This window comes from Rattus norvegicus, chromosome 14 (genome assembly GCF_021556685.1).
Source record: "Rattus norvegicus strain SHRSP/BbbUtx chromosome 14, alternate assembly SHRSP_T2T, whole genome shotgun sequence".
Taxonomy (NCBI): domain Eukaryota; kingdom Metazoa; phylum Chordata; class Mammalia; order Rodentia; family Muridae; genus Rattus; species Rattus norvegicus.
Window position 1 is genome coordinate 108,414,124 of NC_141547.1, and position 20,813 is coordinate 108,434,936.

The following is a 20,813-nucleotide window of genomic DNA, read 5'->3' on the forward strand; positions in this document are numbered from 1 at the left end:
CACATCCCTGTAACTATACATCTGCTTCTGTAAGCCTGCTTCTGCTCCCCAAAATACTATAAAAAGCCCACCCTGGCTCTGTTAGGTGCGCCAGTCTTCCGAATTGACTGGGACGCCCACAGATACCTGTGTATCCTGATCAATAAAAATCCTCTTACAGATTACAGCCTGGACTCAGACTGGTCATTGGGCTCGAGGATCTCCCTCCTGAAGAAAGATTCTCTCTGAGAGTCTTACAATCTAACTTCTGTGATGCAGCTGTCTTTCAGAAGGTGCTGGCAGTTTATCTCTCACACAGAGGAGTATACTTTGCTCCAGAATCACAAGATCTAATGAAAAATGACCAGTGGTAATTAGACGTGCTGTCTCATCTTTTCCAGTGGAGCCCAGATCAGCAATGGTGTGTATGAATGGCAATAGACACAAAGAAAAATGTGTCTGTACAAATCTTGGAAGGATAAAATAGTATGACTGCATTATTTCTTTTCTCAGTAAGTCAATTGGGCAAGAAAAGGAATTCTGGGAAGTGTAGTCTCAGTTTAGCTAAACTGACATGGATAGTATGCACCCACATAGAATAGAACAAGATTAACTGAGTAGCCAGATTTATTCACTGGTGACAGGTAATTAGACATTTTAATTTATTTGATAGAAAGCCTAAGATGGGATGTGTAAAAACCAAAAGTCTGTGCCTAGAGAGATGGGCCTAGGAGTTAAGAATGCTTACTGTTTTCACAGAAGACTAGAGTTCAGTTCAGTTCTCAGCACCCGTGTTGGGTGGCTCACAATCACCTATAACTTCAGCTCTAGGGTTCACTTCTCCTGGTATCTTAGAGCACCTTTAATCAGGTACAATCCCACACACAGACACACATAAACACACACACACACACACACAGAGATACAGATGCATATATATACATATACACATAGACACAGACACATGCACATAGATAGACACATACAGACACATGTACATAGACACAGACGTATACACACATAGACACACACATAAACACAGACAAATAGACACAGACACATAGACACAGACACAGATACACACACACACACGCACGCGCACACACACACGCACGCATGCACGCACGCACACTAAACAAAAATAAATCTTAGACCTAGAGAAATGGCTAAGCAGTTGAGTGTATACTGCAGCTGCAAAGAACCCAAGTTCAGTTCCTAGCACCCACACTCCAGTTTCAGGAGTGGACATTCTTTTCTCAGACACATACAACACACATAATTTAAAAGTTAAAAAATTACGAAAAAACTTTTGTAAAAGCTAAAAGCCCAGTGTAAGTTATTTAAATTAAAGAAGATACAGAGAAAATTAATAGACACTTTGAGCAAAGTTAGAAATATCAAGCACACATGAACCTTTCTCAGAAAGCGGCTTCTGAAGGGGTCTCTAGCAGTGAAGTCAGTGACCCCTGGAACTGTAGGTGTTCACCAGCACTGTCTGAATGAAACATGGGAAAGTACTCAGGAGAAAACTAGGGAGACAGAATGGTCTCCAGCTCTTTATGGAGCACAGGTCTTGGGCCAGATGAGGTCTGTGACCTGGCCCTGTCATTCCATTCTTAGCAGTTTGGGGTGGGGGTGGGGGGGAAGATGGAATTCTCAGAGAGTTCCTAGAATTTGTTTTTGTTTGTAGACATGGCTTTACCATGTAACCCATGCTGGTCTTAAACCTGAGATACTCCTACCTCAGCTTCCCCAGCTGAGCTGGGATGACAGCCCACCATGACTACTGGGTTCCTGAAATTCTTAGGACTCTCACATCTTTTGACTCCTATAATTTTCTCTAAAGGGAAGCCAGTACCTTGAATCATATTCAAATGGGCAGAATGAACCAGTGACAGTTTTCTAAAGCTACCATGGTGATAATGCTAATGACAGACATTCTGAAAAATTTCACATTGGGAAGATATCTATTTAGTTAAGCTTATATCATTAATAACTGACTTTCCTGTACCGCATTAGGTGATGGCTTTTGCTAATTGCATGTATATGATTGCCCCCAAGTGCATTTATCTTTGATCTGCCCGTGTCATAAATATTTCAGTGCTTCCTGTCGGAGAAGATGATTCATCCTTTTATCCGTAGATTGCAGAGAGATTTAATCTGAGTAAAACCAAGAGTGCCCCTTAGACTCTGAACAAGTAGAAATGCAGGAGGCATTCTGTTGTAGTTTTCATAATATTTTAAAGGAAGAAAAAGCTTAATTAGTCTGAATGATGTAGACGCAAAGAATGGTTACAGTTGAAAGAGGAATTAATGTTATAAAAAGAACTTATGGGGAAAAAAGAAATGCATTATTTATTTGATGAAAAGACTAGCCTGTAAAAAAGAAAATATCTCCCCAGATACCTACATTGCCCTCAAATTGCTATTTTCTGTCTGGCAGAAGCTTGGCCTCTGTATGTGCAAGGAATATGTGCCACTTAGATGGACTGTACTTCAGTGCTATGACCTGTCTGACCTGAGTTAGAAGCATCTTCAGAATGCAGAATACATCAATAAATGAACATGTCAGCAACAAAAGAGTTGAAATTGCTTTAATGCATAGTCTGCAGTGCTTGAAGTATCCCACAGATTAACTCAAGATCTTAAATCAATTTTTACTAGAGATATTGACAATGAGAACCCAACTTATATAAAAGTTCACAAAGAATGCAGCCTTAGCTACTTAGGGTTCCTAAATAGAATGGAAGGGAACTGTAGCAAGTGTTATCTGCAATGAAAGGCCTTTGAAGATGCCCAAAGAGTCAAACAAGCCTGATACTTTCATGACTGACAATCTCTTTCAGGATAGCTTCCTTTCCAGGGCAGAATGCTCACCGTGACCTTAGTAAAATGGAGCCCAACAATACAGGTCAGACTAGCACAGACTCATTACCTAAGGCTGTCATTGAAGTAAGGCTAGACAGAAGGCCAGTAAGGTTGGGAGGTCTGGCCATGGTCACATAGTGACCCCCTGCCTCCACTGATAACTAATTTGTGATTCCCTTTCATAGAGAAAAGAAATGGGGTTTCTTATTAAGCATAGACATGCCTTCCTTTCCTCCCTATAATTTAGGACCATTACTGTTTGAGTGTTTGACTACTTCTGTCTTTAGACATTACCACCTGGATGAGGCCCATTTCTCTTTTTCCTTCTTCCCTTACCTCACCACTAAAGAGTCTTGATACAGATATAATTAATTATTCATTGGGATTCATTGATCTGACTTCAGTATAGTAGAACAGATTCATCTCAGGGTAAAAGCAAAGGTTGCAACAGCCTATTACAGTGTCATTTCCCCTGTTAAAGCCATAGATGTATAGGGTTTCCTCTAAGAGTCTGCTCTCTGTGATACCCCAAGAAGACCAGAAGAACCTGAAGTATCCCTGTGGATGCCATGGGCTTAAGGAAGATGTGGCATAAAATATTTATAGGCCTTCAGAAGGTTTCCTGGAGGCTGCCAATTTCTATTTGGCCCAGGTACTATACTTGGAGGCCTGGAACTGAAAGAGACCTCTAGTTTCAGAAGGAATCACAAGCCAGTGTGTTACTGGTAATACCCAACCAAATGAAATGAAAGGCTATGAGCCATACGTTCAAGTCCCCTCAGACTCTTGTTTTTTTTTTTTTTTATTGTTTATTTTTTTTTTTATTAACTTGAGTATTTCTTATATACATTTCGAGTGTTATTCCCTTTCCCGATATCCGGGCAAACATCCCCCTCCCCCCTCCCCTTCCTTATGGGTGTTCTCCTCCCAACCCTCCCCCCATTGCCGCCCTCCCCCCATAGTCTAGTTCACTGGGGGTTCAGTCTTAGCAGGACCCAGGGCTTCCCCTTCCACTGGTGCTCTTACTAGGATATTCATTGCTACCTATGGGGTCAGAGTCCAGGGTCAGTCCATGTATAGTCTTTAGGTAGTGGCTTAGTCCCTGGAAGCTCTGGTTGCTTGACATTGTTGTACTTTTGGGGTCTCGAGCCCCTTCAAGCTCTTCCAGTTCTTTCTCTGATTCCTTCAACGGGGGACCTATTCTCAGTTCAGTGGTTTGCTGCTGGCATTCGCCTCTGTATTTGCTGTATTCTGGCTGTGTCTCTCAGGAGCGATCTACATCCGGCTCCTGTTGGTCTGCACTTCTTTGCTTCATCCATCTTGTCTATGAGCCCCATTTTTTAATAGGGTTATTTGTTTCCCTGCGGTCTAACTTCTTGAGTTCTTTGTATATTTTGGATATAAGGCCTCTATCTGTTGTAGGATTGGTAAAGATCTTTTCCCAATCTGTTGGTTGCCGTTTTGTCCTAACCACAGTGTCCTTTGCCTTACAGAAGCTTTGCAGTTTTATGAGATCCCATTTGTCGATTCTTGATCTTAGAGTGTAAGCCATTGGTGTTTTGTTCAGGAAATTTTTTCCAGTGCCCATGTGTTCCAGATGCTTCCCTAGTTTTTCTTCTATTAGTTTGAGTGTATCTGGTTTGATGTGGAGGTCCTTGATCCACTTGGACTTAAGCTTTGTACAGGGTGATAAGCATGGATCAATCTGCATTCTTCTACATGTTGACCTCCAGTTAAACCAGCACCATTTGCTGAAAATGCTATCTTTTTTCCATTGGATGGTTTTGGCTCCTTTGTCAAAAATCAAGTGACCATAGGTGTGTGGGTTCATTTCTGGGTCTTCAATTCTATTCCATTGGTCTATCTCTCTGTCTCTGTACCAATACCATGCAGTTTTTATCACTATTGCTCTGTAATACTGCTTGAGTTCAGGGATAGTGATTCCCCCTGAAGTCCTTTTATTGTTGAGGATAGCTTTAGCTATCCTGGGTTTTTTGTTATTCCAGATGAATTTGCAAATTGTTCTGTCTAACTCTTTGAAGAATTGGATTGGTATTTTGATGGGGATTGCATTGAATCTGTAGATCGCTTTTGGTAAAATGGCCATTTTTACTATATTAATCCTGCCAATCCATGAGCATGGGAGATCTTTCCATCTTCTGAGGTCTTCTTCAATTTCCTTCTTCAGTGTCTTGAAGTTCTTATTGTACAGATCTTTTACTTGCTTTGTTAAAGTCACACCGAGGTACTTTATATTATTTGGGTCTATTATGAAGGGTGTCGTTTCCCTAATTTCTTTCTCGGCTTGTTTCTCTTTTGCATAGAGGAAGGCAACTGATTTATTTGAGTTAATTTTATACCCAGCCACTTTGCTGAAGTTGTTTATCAGCTTTAGTAGTTCTCTGGTGGAACTTTTGGGATCACTTAAATATACTATCATATCATCTGCAAATAGTGATATTTTGACTTCTTCTTTTCCGATCTGTATCCCCTTGACCTCCTTTTGTTGTCTGATTGCTCTGGCTAGAACTTCAAGAACTATATTGAATAAGTAGGGAGAGAGTGGGCAGCCTTGTCTAGTCCCTGATTTTAGTGGGATTGCTTCAAGTTTCTCTCCATTTAGTTTAATGTTAGCAACTGGTTTGCTGTATATGTCTTTTACTATGTTCAGGTATGATCATGTGGTTTTGTTCTTTCAGTTTGTTTATATAATGGATCACGTTGATGGTTTTCCATATATTAAACCATCCCTGCATGCCTGGGATGAAGCCTACTTGGTCATGGTGGATGATTGTTTTGATGTGCTCTTGGATTCGGTTTGCCAGAATTTTGTTGAGTATTTTTGCATCGATATTCATAAGGGAAATTGGTCTGAAGTTCTCTTTCTTTGTTGTGTCTTTGTGTGGTTTAGGTATAGGAGTAATTGTGGCTTCGTAGAAGGTATTCGGTAGTGATCCATCTGTTTCAATTTTGTGGAATAGTTTGGATAATATTGGTATGAGGTCTTTTATGAAGGTTTGATAGAATTCTGCACTAAACCCATCTGGACCTGGGCTCTTTTTGGTTGGGAGACCTTTAATGACTGCTTCTATTTCCTTAGGAGTTATGGGGTTGTTTAACTGGTTTATCTGTTCCTGATTTAACTTCGGTACCTGGTATCTGTCTAGGAAATTGTCCATTTCCTGAAGATTTTCAAGTTTTGTTGAACATAGGCTTTTATAGTAAGATCTGATGATTTTTTGAATTTCCTCTGAATCTGTTGTTGTGTCTCCCTTTTCATTTCTGATTTTGTTAATTTGGACGCACTCTCTGTGTCCTCTCGTTAGTCTGGCTAAGGGTTTATCTATCTTGTTGATTTTCTCAAAGAACCAACTTTTGGTTCTGTTGATTCTTTCTATGGTCTTTTTTGTTTCTACTTGGTTGATTTCAGCTCTGAGTTTGATTATTTCCTGCCTTCTACTCCTCCTGGGTGTATTTGCTTCTTTTTGTTCTAGAGCTTTTAGGTGTGCTGTCAAGCTGCTGACATATGCTCTTTCCTGTTTCTTTCTGCAGGCACTCAGCGCTATGAGTTTTCCTCTTAGCACAGCTTTCATTGTGTCCCATAAGTTTGGGTATGTTGTACCTTCATTTTCATTAAATTCTAAAAAGTTTTTAATTTCTTTCTTTATTTCTTCCTTGACCAGGTTATCATTGAGTAGAGCATTGTTCAATTTCCAAGTATATGTGGGCATTCTTCCTTGATTGTTATTGAAGACCAGTTTTAGGCCGTGGTGGTCCGATAGCACGCATGGGATTATTTCTATCTTTCTGTACCTGTTGAGGCCCGTTTTTTGACCAATTATATGGTCAGTTTTGGAGAAAGTACCATGAGGAGCTGAGAAGAAGGTATATCCTTTTGCTTTAGGATAGAATGTTCTATAAATATCCGTTAAGTCCATTTGGCTCATGACTTCTCTTAGTCTGTCTACATCTCTGTTTAATTTCTGTTTCCATGATCTGTCCATTGATGAGAGTGGGGTGTTGAAATCTCCCACTATTATTGTGTGAGGTGCAATGTGTGTTTTGAGCTTTAGTAAGGTTTCTTTTACATATGTAGGTGCCCTTGTATTTGGGGCATAGATATTTAGGATTGAGAGTTCATCTTGGTGGATTTTTCCTTTGATGAATATGAAGTATCCTTCCTTATCTTTTTTGATGACTTTTAGTTGAAAATTGATTTTATTTGATATTAGAATGGCTACTCCAGCTTGCTTCTTCTGACCATTTGCTTGGAAAATTGTTTTCCAGCCTTTCACTCTGAGGTAATATCTGTCTTTGTCTCTGAGGTGTGTTTCCTGTAGGCAGCAGAATGTAGGGTCCTCGTTGCGTATCCAGTTTGTTAATCTATGTCTTTTTATTGGGGAGTTGAGGCCATTGATGTTGAGAGATATTAAGGAATAGTGATTATTGCTTCCTGTTATATTCATATTTGGATGTGAGGTTATGTTTGTGTGCTTTCATTCTCTTTGTTTTGTTTCCAAGACGATTAGTTTCATGCTTCTTCTAGGGTATAGCTTGCCTCCTTATGTTGGGCTTTATCATTTATTATCCTTTGTAGTGCTGGATTTGTAGAAAGATATTGTGTAAATTTGGTTTTGTCATGGAATATCTTGGTTTCTCCATCTATGTTAATTGAGAGTTTTGCAGGATACAGTAACCTGGGCTGGCATTTGTGTTCTCTTAGGGTCTGTATGACATCAGTCCAGGATCTTCTGGCCTTCATAGTTTCTGGCGAGAAGTCTGGTGTGATTCTGATAGGTCTGCCTTTATATGTTACTTGACCTTTTTCCCTTACTGCTTTTAATATTCTTTCTTTATTTTGTGCGTTTGGTGTTTTGACTATTATGTGACGGGAGGTGTTTCTTTTCTGGTCCAATCTATTTGGAGTTCTGTAGGCTTCTTGTATGCCTATGGGTATCTCTTTTTTTTAGGTTAGGGAAGTTTTCTTCTATGATTTTGTTGAAGATATTTACTGGTCCTTTGAGCTGGGAGTCTTCACTCTCTTCTATACCTATTATCCTTAGGTTTGATCTTCTCATTGAGTCCTGGATTTCCTGTATGTTTTGGACCAGTAGCTTTTTCTGCTTTACATTATCTTTGACAGTTGAGTCAATGATTTCTATGGAATCTTCTGCTCCTGAGATTCTCTCTTCCATCTCTTGTATTCTGTTGGTGAGGCTTGTATCTACAGCTCCTTGTCTCTTCTTTTGGTTTTCTATATCCAGGGTTGTTTCCATGTGTTCTTTCTTGATAGCTTCTATTTCCATTTTTAGTTCCTTCAACTGTTTGATTGTGTTTTCCTGGAATTCTTTCAGGGATTTTTGCGATTCTTTCAGGGATTTTTGCGATTCCTCTCTGTAGGCTTCTACTTGTTCTCTAATGGAGTTCTTTATGTCTTTCTTGAAGTCCTCCAGCATCATGATCAAATATGATTTTGAAACTAGATCTTGCTTTTCTGGTGTGTTTGGATATTCCATGTTTGTTTTGGTGAGAGAATTGGGCTCCGATGATGCCATGTAGTCTTGGTTTCTGTTGCTTGGGTTCCTGTGCTTGCCTCTCGCCATCAGATTATCTCTAGTGTTACTTTGTTCTGCTATTTCTGACAGTGGCTAGACTGTCCTATAAGCCTGTGTGTCAGGAGTGCTGTAGACCTGTTTTCCTCTCTTTCAGTCAGTTATGGGGACAGAGTGTTCTGCTTTCGGGCGTGTAGTTTTTCCTCTCTACAGGTCTTCAGCTGTTCCTGTGGGCCTGTGTCTTGAGTTCACCAGGCAGCTTTCTTGCAGCAGAAAGGTTGGTCTTACCTGTGGTCCCGAGGCTCAAGTTCGCTCGTGGGGTGCTACCCACGGGCTCTCTGCAGTGGCAGCAACCAGGAAGATATGCGCCGCCCCTTCCGGGAGCTTCAGTGCACCAGGGTTCCAGATGGCCTTTGGTGTTTTCCTCTGGCGTCCGAGATGTGTATGTAGAGTGCAGTCTCTTCTGGTTTCCCAGGCGTGTCTGCCTCTCTGAGGGTTTAGCTCTCCCTCCCACGGGATTTGGGTGCAGAGAACTGTTTATCCGGTCTGTTTCCTTCAGGTTCCGGCGGTGTCTCAGGCAGGGGTCCTGCCGCTCCTGGGCCCTCCCCCACGGGAGCCCAGAGGCCTTATACAGTTTCCTCTTGGGCCAGGGATGTGGGCAGGGGTGGGCAGTGTTGGTGGTCTCTTCCGCTCTGCAGCCTTAGGAGTGCCCACCTGACTAGGTGGTGAGGTCTCTTTCCCACAGGGTCTGGGAGCAGAGAGCTGCTGCGGGCCGGGATCCGCGGGTGTGGGACTTCCGGTAAACACAGGACGTGCCCGGTCCTAGAGGAATTCTGCCTCTGTGTCCCGATTTCACCAGGCAGCTTTCTTGCAGCAGACAAGTTGGTCTTACCTGTGGTCCCGAGGCTCAAGTTTGCTCACGGGGTGCTGCCCACCCAGACTCTTGTAACTTTTGTAGTTCTCCATTAAAAGGCTTGTGCCTGAGAAGTAGATCCAGCACATGTGCCAACTACCCTCCAAGCCCTCTCTGGGGAAAAGAGCATTGAATCTCTTTTGAGATTATTTTATACTAACTTTAATAACTACATGCGATGCAAGAGATATCAAATCTGTTTGAATTATACTGAACATTAGGAAAAGGTGATTTGACAGGACACTGTCGAAAGAAGTAACTTAATATGTGCATAAAGCCATTTTCTTATATTACCTCAACAAACTGAGACCATTCAATCAAACCAATTACCTAAAATGTTTAATAGTTTAGTTTATGGAGATTTTAAATTCAGAGGTGAAATACAACCATAGCATAAAAGGGGGTAAATTGTGTCATCTTTTTGAGTACTGTCCCCAAGGATGCTCTCTTTGTCTGTAACAAGGAGCTCTTGGTGGCCTAGGGTCTCAGAGCATTGGGTCTGAATCAGAGAACCCAGGATATGGCTCAGCATGACAAAGCTATAGAAAGTCCCATTCCCTCCCTCTCCTTAGTTTCCTCATCCAGCAGATACCCACTTTGGTTCTGAATCCTAAGCTATTCTAGATTTTCCCATTGCTTGCTCATATTGACTCAGAACCTGACCCTTCATAGAAGCCAGAGCACTTGGTACATGTCAAATATAGGTTAAAAACATCCATAAAAACCCATATAAAACCCCAACTATATGAACAGAACTTTTGGCTCTGGGTTTGTGCATTGTTCTGGCTGTCCATCTCTTTCATATTCCAAAGGGTAATTACTAAATGGATGCTGGTGATGTATTTGGACCCCTTGGATGGGTCACCTGGGATCTCAGAAGGCTGTCTCTCCATCAGTGAATAGATCTTGGTCACTGTCATCTGGCTTCTTCACTGTAGCTATTTTAACATCCCAGTAGTAAAGACAGAGAAGTACACAAAAGAACCTGCAATGGCAGACAGCTCTGGTTGCTCCTCTTCCTTGCCCTAAACTATTTTTGAAAGTTAATCAAGAAGAGACTATCAGTAGGCTTAGCAAGTTGGCTATAACACTAATTGACCAGGAGCCCAATGGCAGCAAGGGTTGTTCAAGAAAAGAAACAGACTTGATTTCCTCTATTGGCTTGGAGAAACCAAAAGAAACCATGAGAAAGGATTAAAACTTAAAGCCAATGGTCACCAGCTCAAAGATGGCGTGCAGAACGTGGAGGCCAGGTTACAGAGAAAAATTCATAAATCCTTTCAACATGCCTAATCTACATTAAAAGTTGGGGACTGATCCAAGGACAAAGACACTATTAGTGACCCCATCTACCAGGGACTGCCAACAGTGATAAGACATGCTATGCAATCTGGGTACAATGCCATAAGATCTCTGATCATGGCCAAACTCAATGTCCTCCTTGGGCAATATGGATAAAGAGAATGAGACTGCCAGCTGGCTTTCTTCCACCTCCTCCCAGAAAGGATGTCAAGCAGAACCAATAGAAGATCTTCAAGTGAATAAGAAAGAGTTTCAGAATGATGCCTATACAACCTTGAAGCATCATGGCAGGGCCAAGAAGCTAGGCTCACCAACATGACTTATGTAACCAGTTAGGCAGTGTATAGTTTACAAAGGCTGACCACAACAAATGCCTGGAGCTTGTGAGAACATTGCAGTGAGCAGAGAGGATCAAGAAGACTACAAGCCTATTTCCAAAGGTGTCCAAATTGGCACTTCCTATTTCAAAGAAAGAAAATAAAAAATACTATAATTTCCACAAGTCTCTGACTAGAACTGAAACACAGATAAGCCAATAAAAGGCCAACAGGCAGGGGAAATCCAGAATGAACAAGAGTAGCTGACCTACACCAACTCTGACCATAATAAAAGCAATGAATGCTTCCAGGAAGGGGACTACCCCTAGACTGTGAAGGACTATACAAAAACATTAAACAGTGCTTGAGAGATCCCAACTGCACAGAAATGAGTGCCTGCTACACCAAGCTCCTAGAGTTGCAACTGGTATTCCAGGATTGTGAGGAATGTAGTCAACTGGAGCTGACCTTCATTGAGGGTCATATAGGGGATCTCTGCTCTGAGAATGTGAAAGGCTATACCAAACCTAAGGTTGTACACCAAGGGTGTGCTTGAGGTACAATTGATAGCATGGTTCAGAGGCTGTAAATCAAAATCCCATGGCCAACTCCGAGGTGAGGCTTTTTCTTGCAGTAGATGGAAACAAACACAGAGACCCATAACTGGACAATGCACAGTGAGAGACTTGGAGCACTCAGTCCTAAATGAGATGTTTCCATCAAAACCTTCTCCTCATGTTGTTGTAAAAATATAAAAAATTTAAAAAAAGGTATGGTTGTCTTTTACCCTGCTAGGTCCGGCGCCACGGTGCCCCAAGATATCTGCTGGATATCTTGCCAGAAACACACATCCTAACTCCTTCTCGGCCCAGACTAGCCACTGAACACTCCATTACACTTAAATTTACACATGAAAGAACACTCAACACAATAAGCTTTGACCCAATTGGTAAGATATAATGGCCCACCTAAACATACAAAGCCTAGTACCATCCATCCCTTAAGAATATTAATAACAACCCGTAAATACACAGAGCGGAATCTTAACGTCACCTGCCATGGCTTCTCGCCCTCTCCCTCCTGTCTCTTCTCCTTTCTGTTTCAGTCTCCTTCTCTTCCTTCAAACTTCTCTCCCACCCATCCTTCCTTCTCCTCCAATGACAGGATTCCTTCTATCCTGTACCTGCCCCTCACCTGTATTTTACAAATTCAGTGGGGAGAAGGTTCTGGTGAAGTCACCTGATTCCTGCGTATGTGACTAGGCAGCTGTCCTTGGGATAGAGGAATTAGCATCAAATAACTCCAGGGCAAACCACAACACCCTCAGGACTCAGACCTATGCAGAAGAAGAAGAGAAAAGATCGTAAGATCCGGGGGTGATGGATGACTCCAAGGAAGCAGTGTCTTCCAGACACAACAGAACTGATAAACATGAACTGACAGTGCTGGTGGCAGCATGTGCAGAACCTGCGTAGGCACAAGTCTAACAGAGTCCCAGCACTGAGACGTGGAAGTGGACATGGGCTTCCACCCCGAGACAAGAAGCTACTGGCAACTGACAACTGCTGGCAAAGGAAAGAACAGTTTTTTCTAATGGAGGTCCCTTGGGCATATTAATAGTATGTTAGGGCAAGCCGAATGCTCAGGAGCACTTGTCCAACACAGAATTAACTCAGTAGTGATTGTGTGGACTTTTTCAGTCTCATTTGTGTGTTCCCATACAAATGCCACTATGCTAGTGCATATCTGACTGTCTGAAAAGAATGCCTCTGCTTCTACCATTTGGATCCTGGGGACCAAACTCAGGTTGTCCAGCTTGGTGGGAAATACCTCTCCCAGTCAAGCCATCTTGCCAACACCCATTCCTATTTTAATCTCTTTCTCCCTCTTCATCTTGTCCTTTCTTCTCAGTCAATTCTTTTAAAATAAGCCTGTCACTCACTTTAAATAACTCTGCTACCCTCACTGAGATTGTTGTCTTATCCACTGCTCTACCAGTTGGACCTATGTCACTTATTTCTTCTGATTTGCTGTGATTTATTAGTCCATGTGACTTATAAATTAGTATTGATTGGCAAGTGTTTCCTTACCTGGGATATTTGTATTTACTAAGCTGTGAAAGGCTCATTTTGGGCCAGTTTGTTTTGGCTTTTGTGCCTTAGGTGTTTCACTGTATTGGATCCTAGTGGCTAAAGTCAATTTCTTATACTCTTGTTTATTAGGTCTCCTTATACATTCAAGCTACTTGGAGAAACTTCTAAAAGTAATAGGATAATCTGTCCTTACCCTAGAACAACCCCATTGGAATTTCTGAGGTAGCCTACAACGATCAGTATTTTAAAACTTGTAAATTACTCTAACATGCAGCCAAAGTGTAAGACTGACTTAGATAAACATCACCTTAGTAACATTCCATAGTTATTGTCTATACTTTGAAGCTCAAATCAGTACACATTGGCACATACCTGTAATCCTAACTGTTTGGGTAGGCTGAAGAAAGAAGATTACAAAATCAAGGCCCACCTGAGATACAAAGTGAGTACAAGGACAGTCTGGGCAATTTTGGAGAGATTCTGCCTCATAACTTTAAAAGGGATGAGTATATATGAATAAATTTCTTATGTACTATTCCAGAGGCCCTGGGTTCAGTACCTAGTACCCCAGAGTACTGAGGGGAAGACTTCTGACCTTCCTTGGAATTATTAAGGAGCTATGAGACAAAGTTAAAAGAGCTTTGTGTATATATGCCATAACCCTTAACATGAGTGTTTTAAGACTTCACAATCCAGACCACTTGAAATTACATGTTGTGGTTGACACTCATAGGATCTCCACATGCAAGTCAAGCACAGCATCACTTTCTCCTGTGAAAGGAGAAGTAATGGAGGGTGCTGACAACCAAGATGCAAGAGAGCAAGGTAGACCAGTGAGACAGAATATATATCGGGGTTACAGACAACGATTCCACAGGGGCCAGCTTTGCCGAAGACAACCTAGAGAGGATGGCAATGAAGAGGACAGCGAAAATCAAGGAGATGAGACCACCGTCAGCAGCCACCTCAACATTGGTATCGCTGCAACTTCAGTTACTGATGCAGATGCCCAGGGAACCTTAAACCACAAGATGGAAAAGAGACAAAAGCAGCTGATCCACTAGCTAAGAAGTCATCAGATCCTGAGGCTGAGTGGGGCGGGGCTGAAAAAATGCCAGCTTACCATCTCTACCATCATCCGGTTTGGTCATACATCAAGAAGAAATGAATATAAAATTCCAGCAACAAGAAATGAACAAAGATTGGAGCTGAAGACCTTAAGACCTCTTTGCCTGTTGACCAGATACACTAGAACTATCTGCATTATCTATGCAACATGGGATTTTTATTATTTTTACCTAAAGATGTCTCTTTTTGGTAATGACAAATGAGTTTTTTTCCTTCCATTTTTATTAAATTGGGTATTTCTTATTTACATTTCAAATGTTATTACCTTTCCCAGTTTCTAGGTCAACATCCCCCTAACCCCTCCCCCACCCCTTCTATATGGGTGTTCCCCTTCCCACCCTCCCCCCAACAATCCTGTTCACTGGGGGTTCAGTCTTGGGAGAATCAAGGGCTTCCCCTTCCACTGGTGCTCTTACTAGGATAGTCATTGCTACCTATGCAGTTGGAGCCCAGGGTCAGTCCATGTATAGTCTTTAGGTAGTGGCTTAGTCTCTGGAAGCTCTGGTTGCTTGACATTGTTGTTCATATGGGGTCTCAAGCCCCTTCAAGCTCTCTCAGTCCTTTTTCTGATTCCTTCAATGGGGGTCCTGTTCTCAGTTCAGTGTTTTGCTGCTGGCATTCGCCTCTGTATTTGCTGTATTCTGGCTGTGTCTCTCAGGAGAGACATCCGGTTCCTGTCAGCCTGCACTTCTTTGCTTCATCCATCTTATCTAGTTTGGTGACTGTATATGTATGGGCCACATGTGGGGCAGGCTCTGAATGTGTACCCCATTTTTAATAGGGTTATTTGGCTATCTGGAGTCTAACTTTATGAGTTCTTTGTATGCTTCGGACATTAGCCTTCTATCGGATGTAGGATTGGTAAAGATCTTTTCCCAATTTGTTGGTTGCCATTTTGTCAAAAATATAGAACGTTTCACGAATTTGCGTGTCATCCTTGCGCAGGGGCCATGCTAATCTTCTCTGTATCGTTCCAATTTTAGTATATGTGCTGCCGAAGTGAGCACTCAAGTTGAGATTTTTAAAGAACTTACTTTTTAATTTGTAATAAAGTTTACAACTTGATTTTTTAAAAATGTCAACCAACTGCAAGCACCTGTTAATAAACGTCTTTGATGACGACGTTGACGATGACGATGACGACGACGATGATGATGATGATGATAAATCACATGCTATTCTAAGTGCTATCAGTAAGCTAGGGGACCATTTCACACTCCCGCCCCTGGATAATTTGATTTCTTTTTTATCCTTGAAAAAGAAAGATTGTCAACCTGTAGAATTTTTGCTGCTGTAAGGGTGATCAGTGGGGCTTTGTTTTATTTGGGGTTCCAGTGATGGCCCTGCAGGACTTAATAGTGTTCTGTCTGATTTCTCTCTTCTCATAGTTCCCACTGAATCCTTCAATTGACACTCTTCCTTACTGTGTGTGCTACATGTTGATGCCCCTGAGCCTTGGTGACTAAGTGTTCTTTTGGCAGTGGCCAGCTTTGCTCCTATACTCCAGAGTGCTTGTGCTCCTTGCTCTCATTCTCAGAGCTCCTACCAGATTGTCCGGCTTAGAAGACTTTTTAGAAGTTGGGGCCATCAATCTCAAGTAACCACCGTGGATGAGCATGGGTTCTTTGAACATGAGGAGTCTAGACAAGCCACTGAATACCTTTCTCCAGGTAAAGGGAAAGCTGGACCCCTCTCTCCAGGGACGGCCTTCTTGCAGTCCCTGGATGGGTAGGTGCTCAGGACGCCTCCTGCAGCTAAAAAACAGAAAGTAACTGGGGACTTTTCCAGGGACTTGGAACCAAACTCTTGAAATACGTATTGAAATGAACTCATAGGTGTTTACTATTTTGCTACAACACTAAAAGTTCACTGATCCATTATGAAAGGCCAGGATTTTCACATTTTTCCCTTTACAGTGTCCCTAAGACTTATGCCTCTTTGTTCACCATTTCTACCTTGGCATGGTTAATTTAAAATTTCCAAAACAGCCATGTTATTTACCCTTCTATCAAAGGACAAAATTCTTTTCATGTTTGTTCCCTTCATTTCTTAATTCTTGGTTTTCTCAAAAGATGTTAGTCTTATTTTCTTCTGCTCAGTTTGTTTTTAGACAGGCTTCTGTTTAACGTGTTTCTAGAACCCCTCTGAAAGCCACCCACAGTGATAAACATCAGTGTTAGCTTAGAAGTTGGGACTGGAAGGAGTACGATCATTCATATTGTCTTTATAAAACTCTGTTGTCTTTACTTTCTTAAAATAAGAACATATTAACTAACTTCATATGATTTAAAATATTAAATAATAAATATGATCACAAAGAAACTAAAAATGTAAAGATTTATTCAAACTCTTACTATGTAATTCCTTATAAATATAAATATGCACATAAAGAACACAAAATAATGTTTGTAAAAAACATAAGATACTTCCTAGAACATTGTAAATCCATCATTTAGTAAATAAAAAGTCTATCATATGTGCTTCAAGAAAATATGAGCAAGGGGGCTGGAGAGACGGCTCAGTGGTTAAGAGTACTGGCTGCTCTTCCAGAGGTCCTGAGTTCAATTTCCAACAACCACATGGCAACTGAAACTGTCTGCAATTCCATTTCCAGAGTATCTGACACCCTCAAACACCAATGCAATAAAAATAAAAATAAATTGAAAAAGAAAATATGAACATTAGAAAATTGTGTAAAAAGATGTGCAAAAGAAAATTTTCTGTGCCTCCTGTCTGGTGTCTTTTTTATTCTCATGCAAGAAACTGTAGTGAGAGTCAAGGCACATGCTGAGTTTAATTCATTCCATAGTGCTAACTGACTCAGACATAATTTAAAGCCAGCAGGCTTGTCCAGAGTTTCAGCTCTTAGTAGAAGTTGTCTGTCTTTGATTGATTGCATAGGGCTAGGGGTTCTGAACACTTCTTGTGACTGACTCAGGGCTGAATATTGATAGGCAGATGGTATGTTGCATTCCTGTGATTTTTTTTGATTGCAATGAATGCCTTGGGCATGAGTAGCTCTTGGATCTTGAACTCTTTAGTTGCTTCTGAACCCAATATCTGTTCCTATGATCCCAACACATCTGGGTATTTCCTCAGACTTCAAATCTCAAAATGAATAGGCTTTGAACTGTGTCTGAGACTTGGGTCACCTAAGAAATTGGAGGTAGGCACTAATCTAAGATTACAAAGAATGGGAGGAGACAGGGCAAAGGAGGAATCCCAAAGATCCAGGATGGTTCCAGATGGCAGTCAGAATCCCACTCAGACTCTTATCCAGTAGGGAGGCCAGGAGAGGTCTGGTCTCACCTCAGTTCCAGGGGTTCATTGAACCCTGAACAGGTGCACTGATGTCAATAAGGTTTTCCAAACTAAAGTTTTCTTTGAAGACAATAATAAAGTTGGAGAGGGTTATATAGCAATATATATTTATAAATGTACTATTCTCTCTTAGTGATTTATAACATCCTTTACTTTGGACATATATACCACAGATTTTCTTTACTAATAGCAAGGCAATTATAAAGTTCTCCTTTGCTTATGGTTGGTGGTGGTTTGAATATGCTTTGCCCATGGGAAGTACTATTAGGAGGTGTGACCTTGTTGGAGTAAGTGTGTTTTTGTATAGATGGGCTTTAATGGCTCCTAGTGCTCAAGCTCTGCCCAGTGTTGAAGAGTCATTCTTTCCTGGACATAGTTGGATCAAGATGCAGAACTCTTGGCTCTTCCAGCACCGTATCTGCCTGGATGCTGCCATGTTTTCTGCCATGATGATAATAGACTGAATTCTTGAACTGTAAGCCAGCCCCAATTAAATGTTGCCTTGGTCATGGTGTCTCTTCACAGCAATGGAAATCCTAACTAAGACATGGACCAATAGGACTAATATAATAAAAATTATCAGTCTACCAAAAGAAATCCAGATTCAATGCAATTGCCATTAAAATTCCAATACAATTCTTCACATAACTTGAAAGGACAATTTTCAGCTTCATGTGGGAACACACACACACACACACACACACACACACACACATGCACACTCACACACATGCACCCCCCCCACACACACAATTCCAGGATAGCTAAAACACTCCTATTATGTTCATAATAGCCAGAAACTGGAAACAAGCTAGATGCTTGTCAATAGATAAAGAAAACGTGGTATATTTATTTACACAGTGGAGTATTACTTAGCTGTTTAAAAAATGTAACCATGAATGTGATGGGTAAATAGGTAGAACTAGAAAAAATCACCCCAATTGAGGTAAAGTCAGACCCAGAAAGATGAAAATGGCATGTGTGCACTTACATGTGGATGTTAAGTCAATGATAGGCAAGCTACAATCTATATGACCATAGAGGTTAGGTATACAATAAGGGTCTATGGGCTTAGGATAGATCCCCTGGGAAGGGGAAATAGAATAGATAGTTATGATGGGGGTTGGTGGAACAGGAAGATCAAACAGGGAGGGATAGGGAAGGGGGCAAGAAAGGGACCATGGAGAGGAACAGTTAAAATTAATTTTAAATGGTTATAGGAAACCTAATACAGTAGAAGCTTCCTAAAGTATATACATATGTGAAGGCAATCTAAATGAAATTGACAAATAGTGAGGGAAACAGTTCCAACTGGACATTTCTCATTACAAATGAAGGTTCCAGTACCAAGTACCAGAATTCAATTATCAGGTTTATATCTAATTGAGTTCTTGGCCAAAGGGTTCTCACGAGAGCCCCGAACAACCCAAGCTGTTGTTGAGGCCATTGGTAGCTCTCCACAAATCCATGGTAAGTCCCTATTGCTGAAAACAATACCTATATAACTCATTGAACATAGAGATGTAGAACTGTACCTACCTGGAGCCTTCACCCATATGGACTAGTGTTCATGGTACTTAAAGATGCTCTTCATGCTACCAAAGGAGAAAGGTAAAACCAACCCCATTGCAAGAGTGACTGGCTGCAAGATGCACTGGTGCAATAGTGCTACAAAGCTTATGGAAGTAACCAACCAACACCTGATTTGAGTTGTTTTATTCCATGAGATGCAACCCATAACCAATGGGGCTTAAGTGGCCAAGAACCTGAGACTAGATAGGGCAGACACCTAGGAGAAAACCAACTGCTACTGTTCTGCTAAAGCAGTGGCTCTCAACTTTCCCAATGCTATGACTCTTTAATTCAGTTCTTCATGTTGTGGTGACCCCCCAGCCAAAAAAGTATTTTCATCGATACTTCGTAAGTGTAACTGCTATGAATCATAATGTGAGTATTTTTGGAGATAGAAGTTTGTCAAAGGGTCATGACCCACAGGTTGAGAACCACTGTGCTAAAGGAATATAACAATAAAATGATTTCTAATGACATTCTTTTATACTCATGGATCAGTGTCTTCATCAGAGAGGCTTCCTCTTGTAGCAGATGGGAGCAAATATAGAGACCTACAGGTCTCTACAGAAAGAGAGAGACCTTGTAACATTCAACCCTAAAGGTATATCTTCATCAAATCTCTCCCCACAGGACTCAGTGAACCCCGCAGAAGAGAAGGCGGAAAGATGTAGGAGCTAGAGTGAATGGAGGACACCAAGAAATCGAGGCTTTCTGGACACAAGAGGGTTGGTGCACATATTAACTCACAGAGACCGTGGCACCATGCACAGGGCCTGCACAGGTCTGCATCAGATGGAGTGACAGCACTGAGATGGGAAGTAGAGACATGCCCCATCCCTAACCCAGAAGCTTGTCCAATTGATATCCATCTGCAAATGAAAGATTAGACAAATGACTATTAAGGGCAGGCCCCATGCTCAGAAGTAGATGGCTAACACAAAGCAAACTCAATGGCATCTCTGGGGGTTCTTTGTCTAATAATGTTGTTAGGGGTGCCCACCTCTGCCTCCCTCACCCCCAACACGAGTACTTTGCACACAACACCACACACACACACACACACACACACACACACACACACACACACACACAGAGGATTCTGGTTTTATGTTTTTATGTGATCCCTGTGTGTGTGTGAACGTGTTCATTTCTATGTCTATATTCATTTCTTGTGCTTTTCTTTCTTTTCTTTTCTTTTCTTTTTTTCTCTTTTTTCAGAGCTGGGGACCGAACCCAGGGCCTTGTGCTTGCTAGGCAAGCGCTCTACCACTGAGCTAAACCCCCAACCCCTCTTGTGCTTTTTCTTTGTCTCTTTTTCTGGATTTGTTTTTGTTTTTTTTTTTTTTATTATTTATTATTCTTCCTTAGATGCCTGCTTGTTTTCTAAAAAGAGATGAAAATGGTGTGGCTCTGTATGGGAGGTGGGGAACTGGGAGGAGTCAGGGGAAGAGAAACTGTAATCTGAATGTATTGTATGTAAAAAAAACTATTTTCATTAAAAAAATCATCCATCTTGTGTTGGGTGTGGTAGCACCAGTCCTAAAAGTGACATCTTTTTATTAGAAAAGATAAGTTTTGAATCATAAACAGAAGAAGCCATTATTAAGTGCTTACTTCAGTGCTTCTGCTCAGTTAAAGAACCTGATCTCACTGGAATGGGCAACTACCCAGAGATTTGCAAAAGAAGCACAAGGACTTCTATTGTATTGTAGTCACTTATTCAAAGATTTTAATTCACCACTACATGTTCATGGCTTAATCATGCTCT

General features: G+C 41.3%; 1 long non-coding RNA gene and 1 other non-coding gene across 2 annotated transcripts; one reads left to right on the plus strand and one right to left on the minus strand.

The window, feature by feature from the left end:
• Nucleotides 1-83: 83 nt before the first annotated feature.
• Nucleotides 84-20,581, plus strand: LOC148001499 (uncharacterized). Its single transcript, XR_015637674.1, has 2 exons — nt 84-400; nt 19,676-20,581. It is a non-coding gene; the product is annotated as an uncharacterized LOC148001499 (long non-coding RNA).
• LOC120096869 (U6 spliceosomal RNA) lies at nt 15,053-15,159 on the minus strand. The gene has a single exon (XR_015637743.1). It is a non-coding gene; the product is annotated as a U6 spliceosomal RNA (small nuclear RNA).
• Nucleotides 20,582-20,813: the final 232 nt, after the last annotated feature.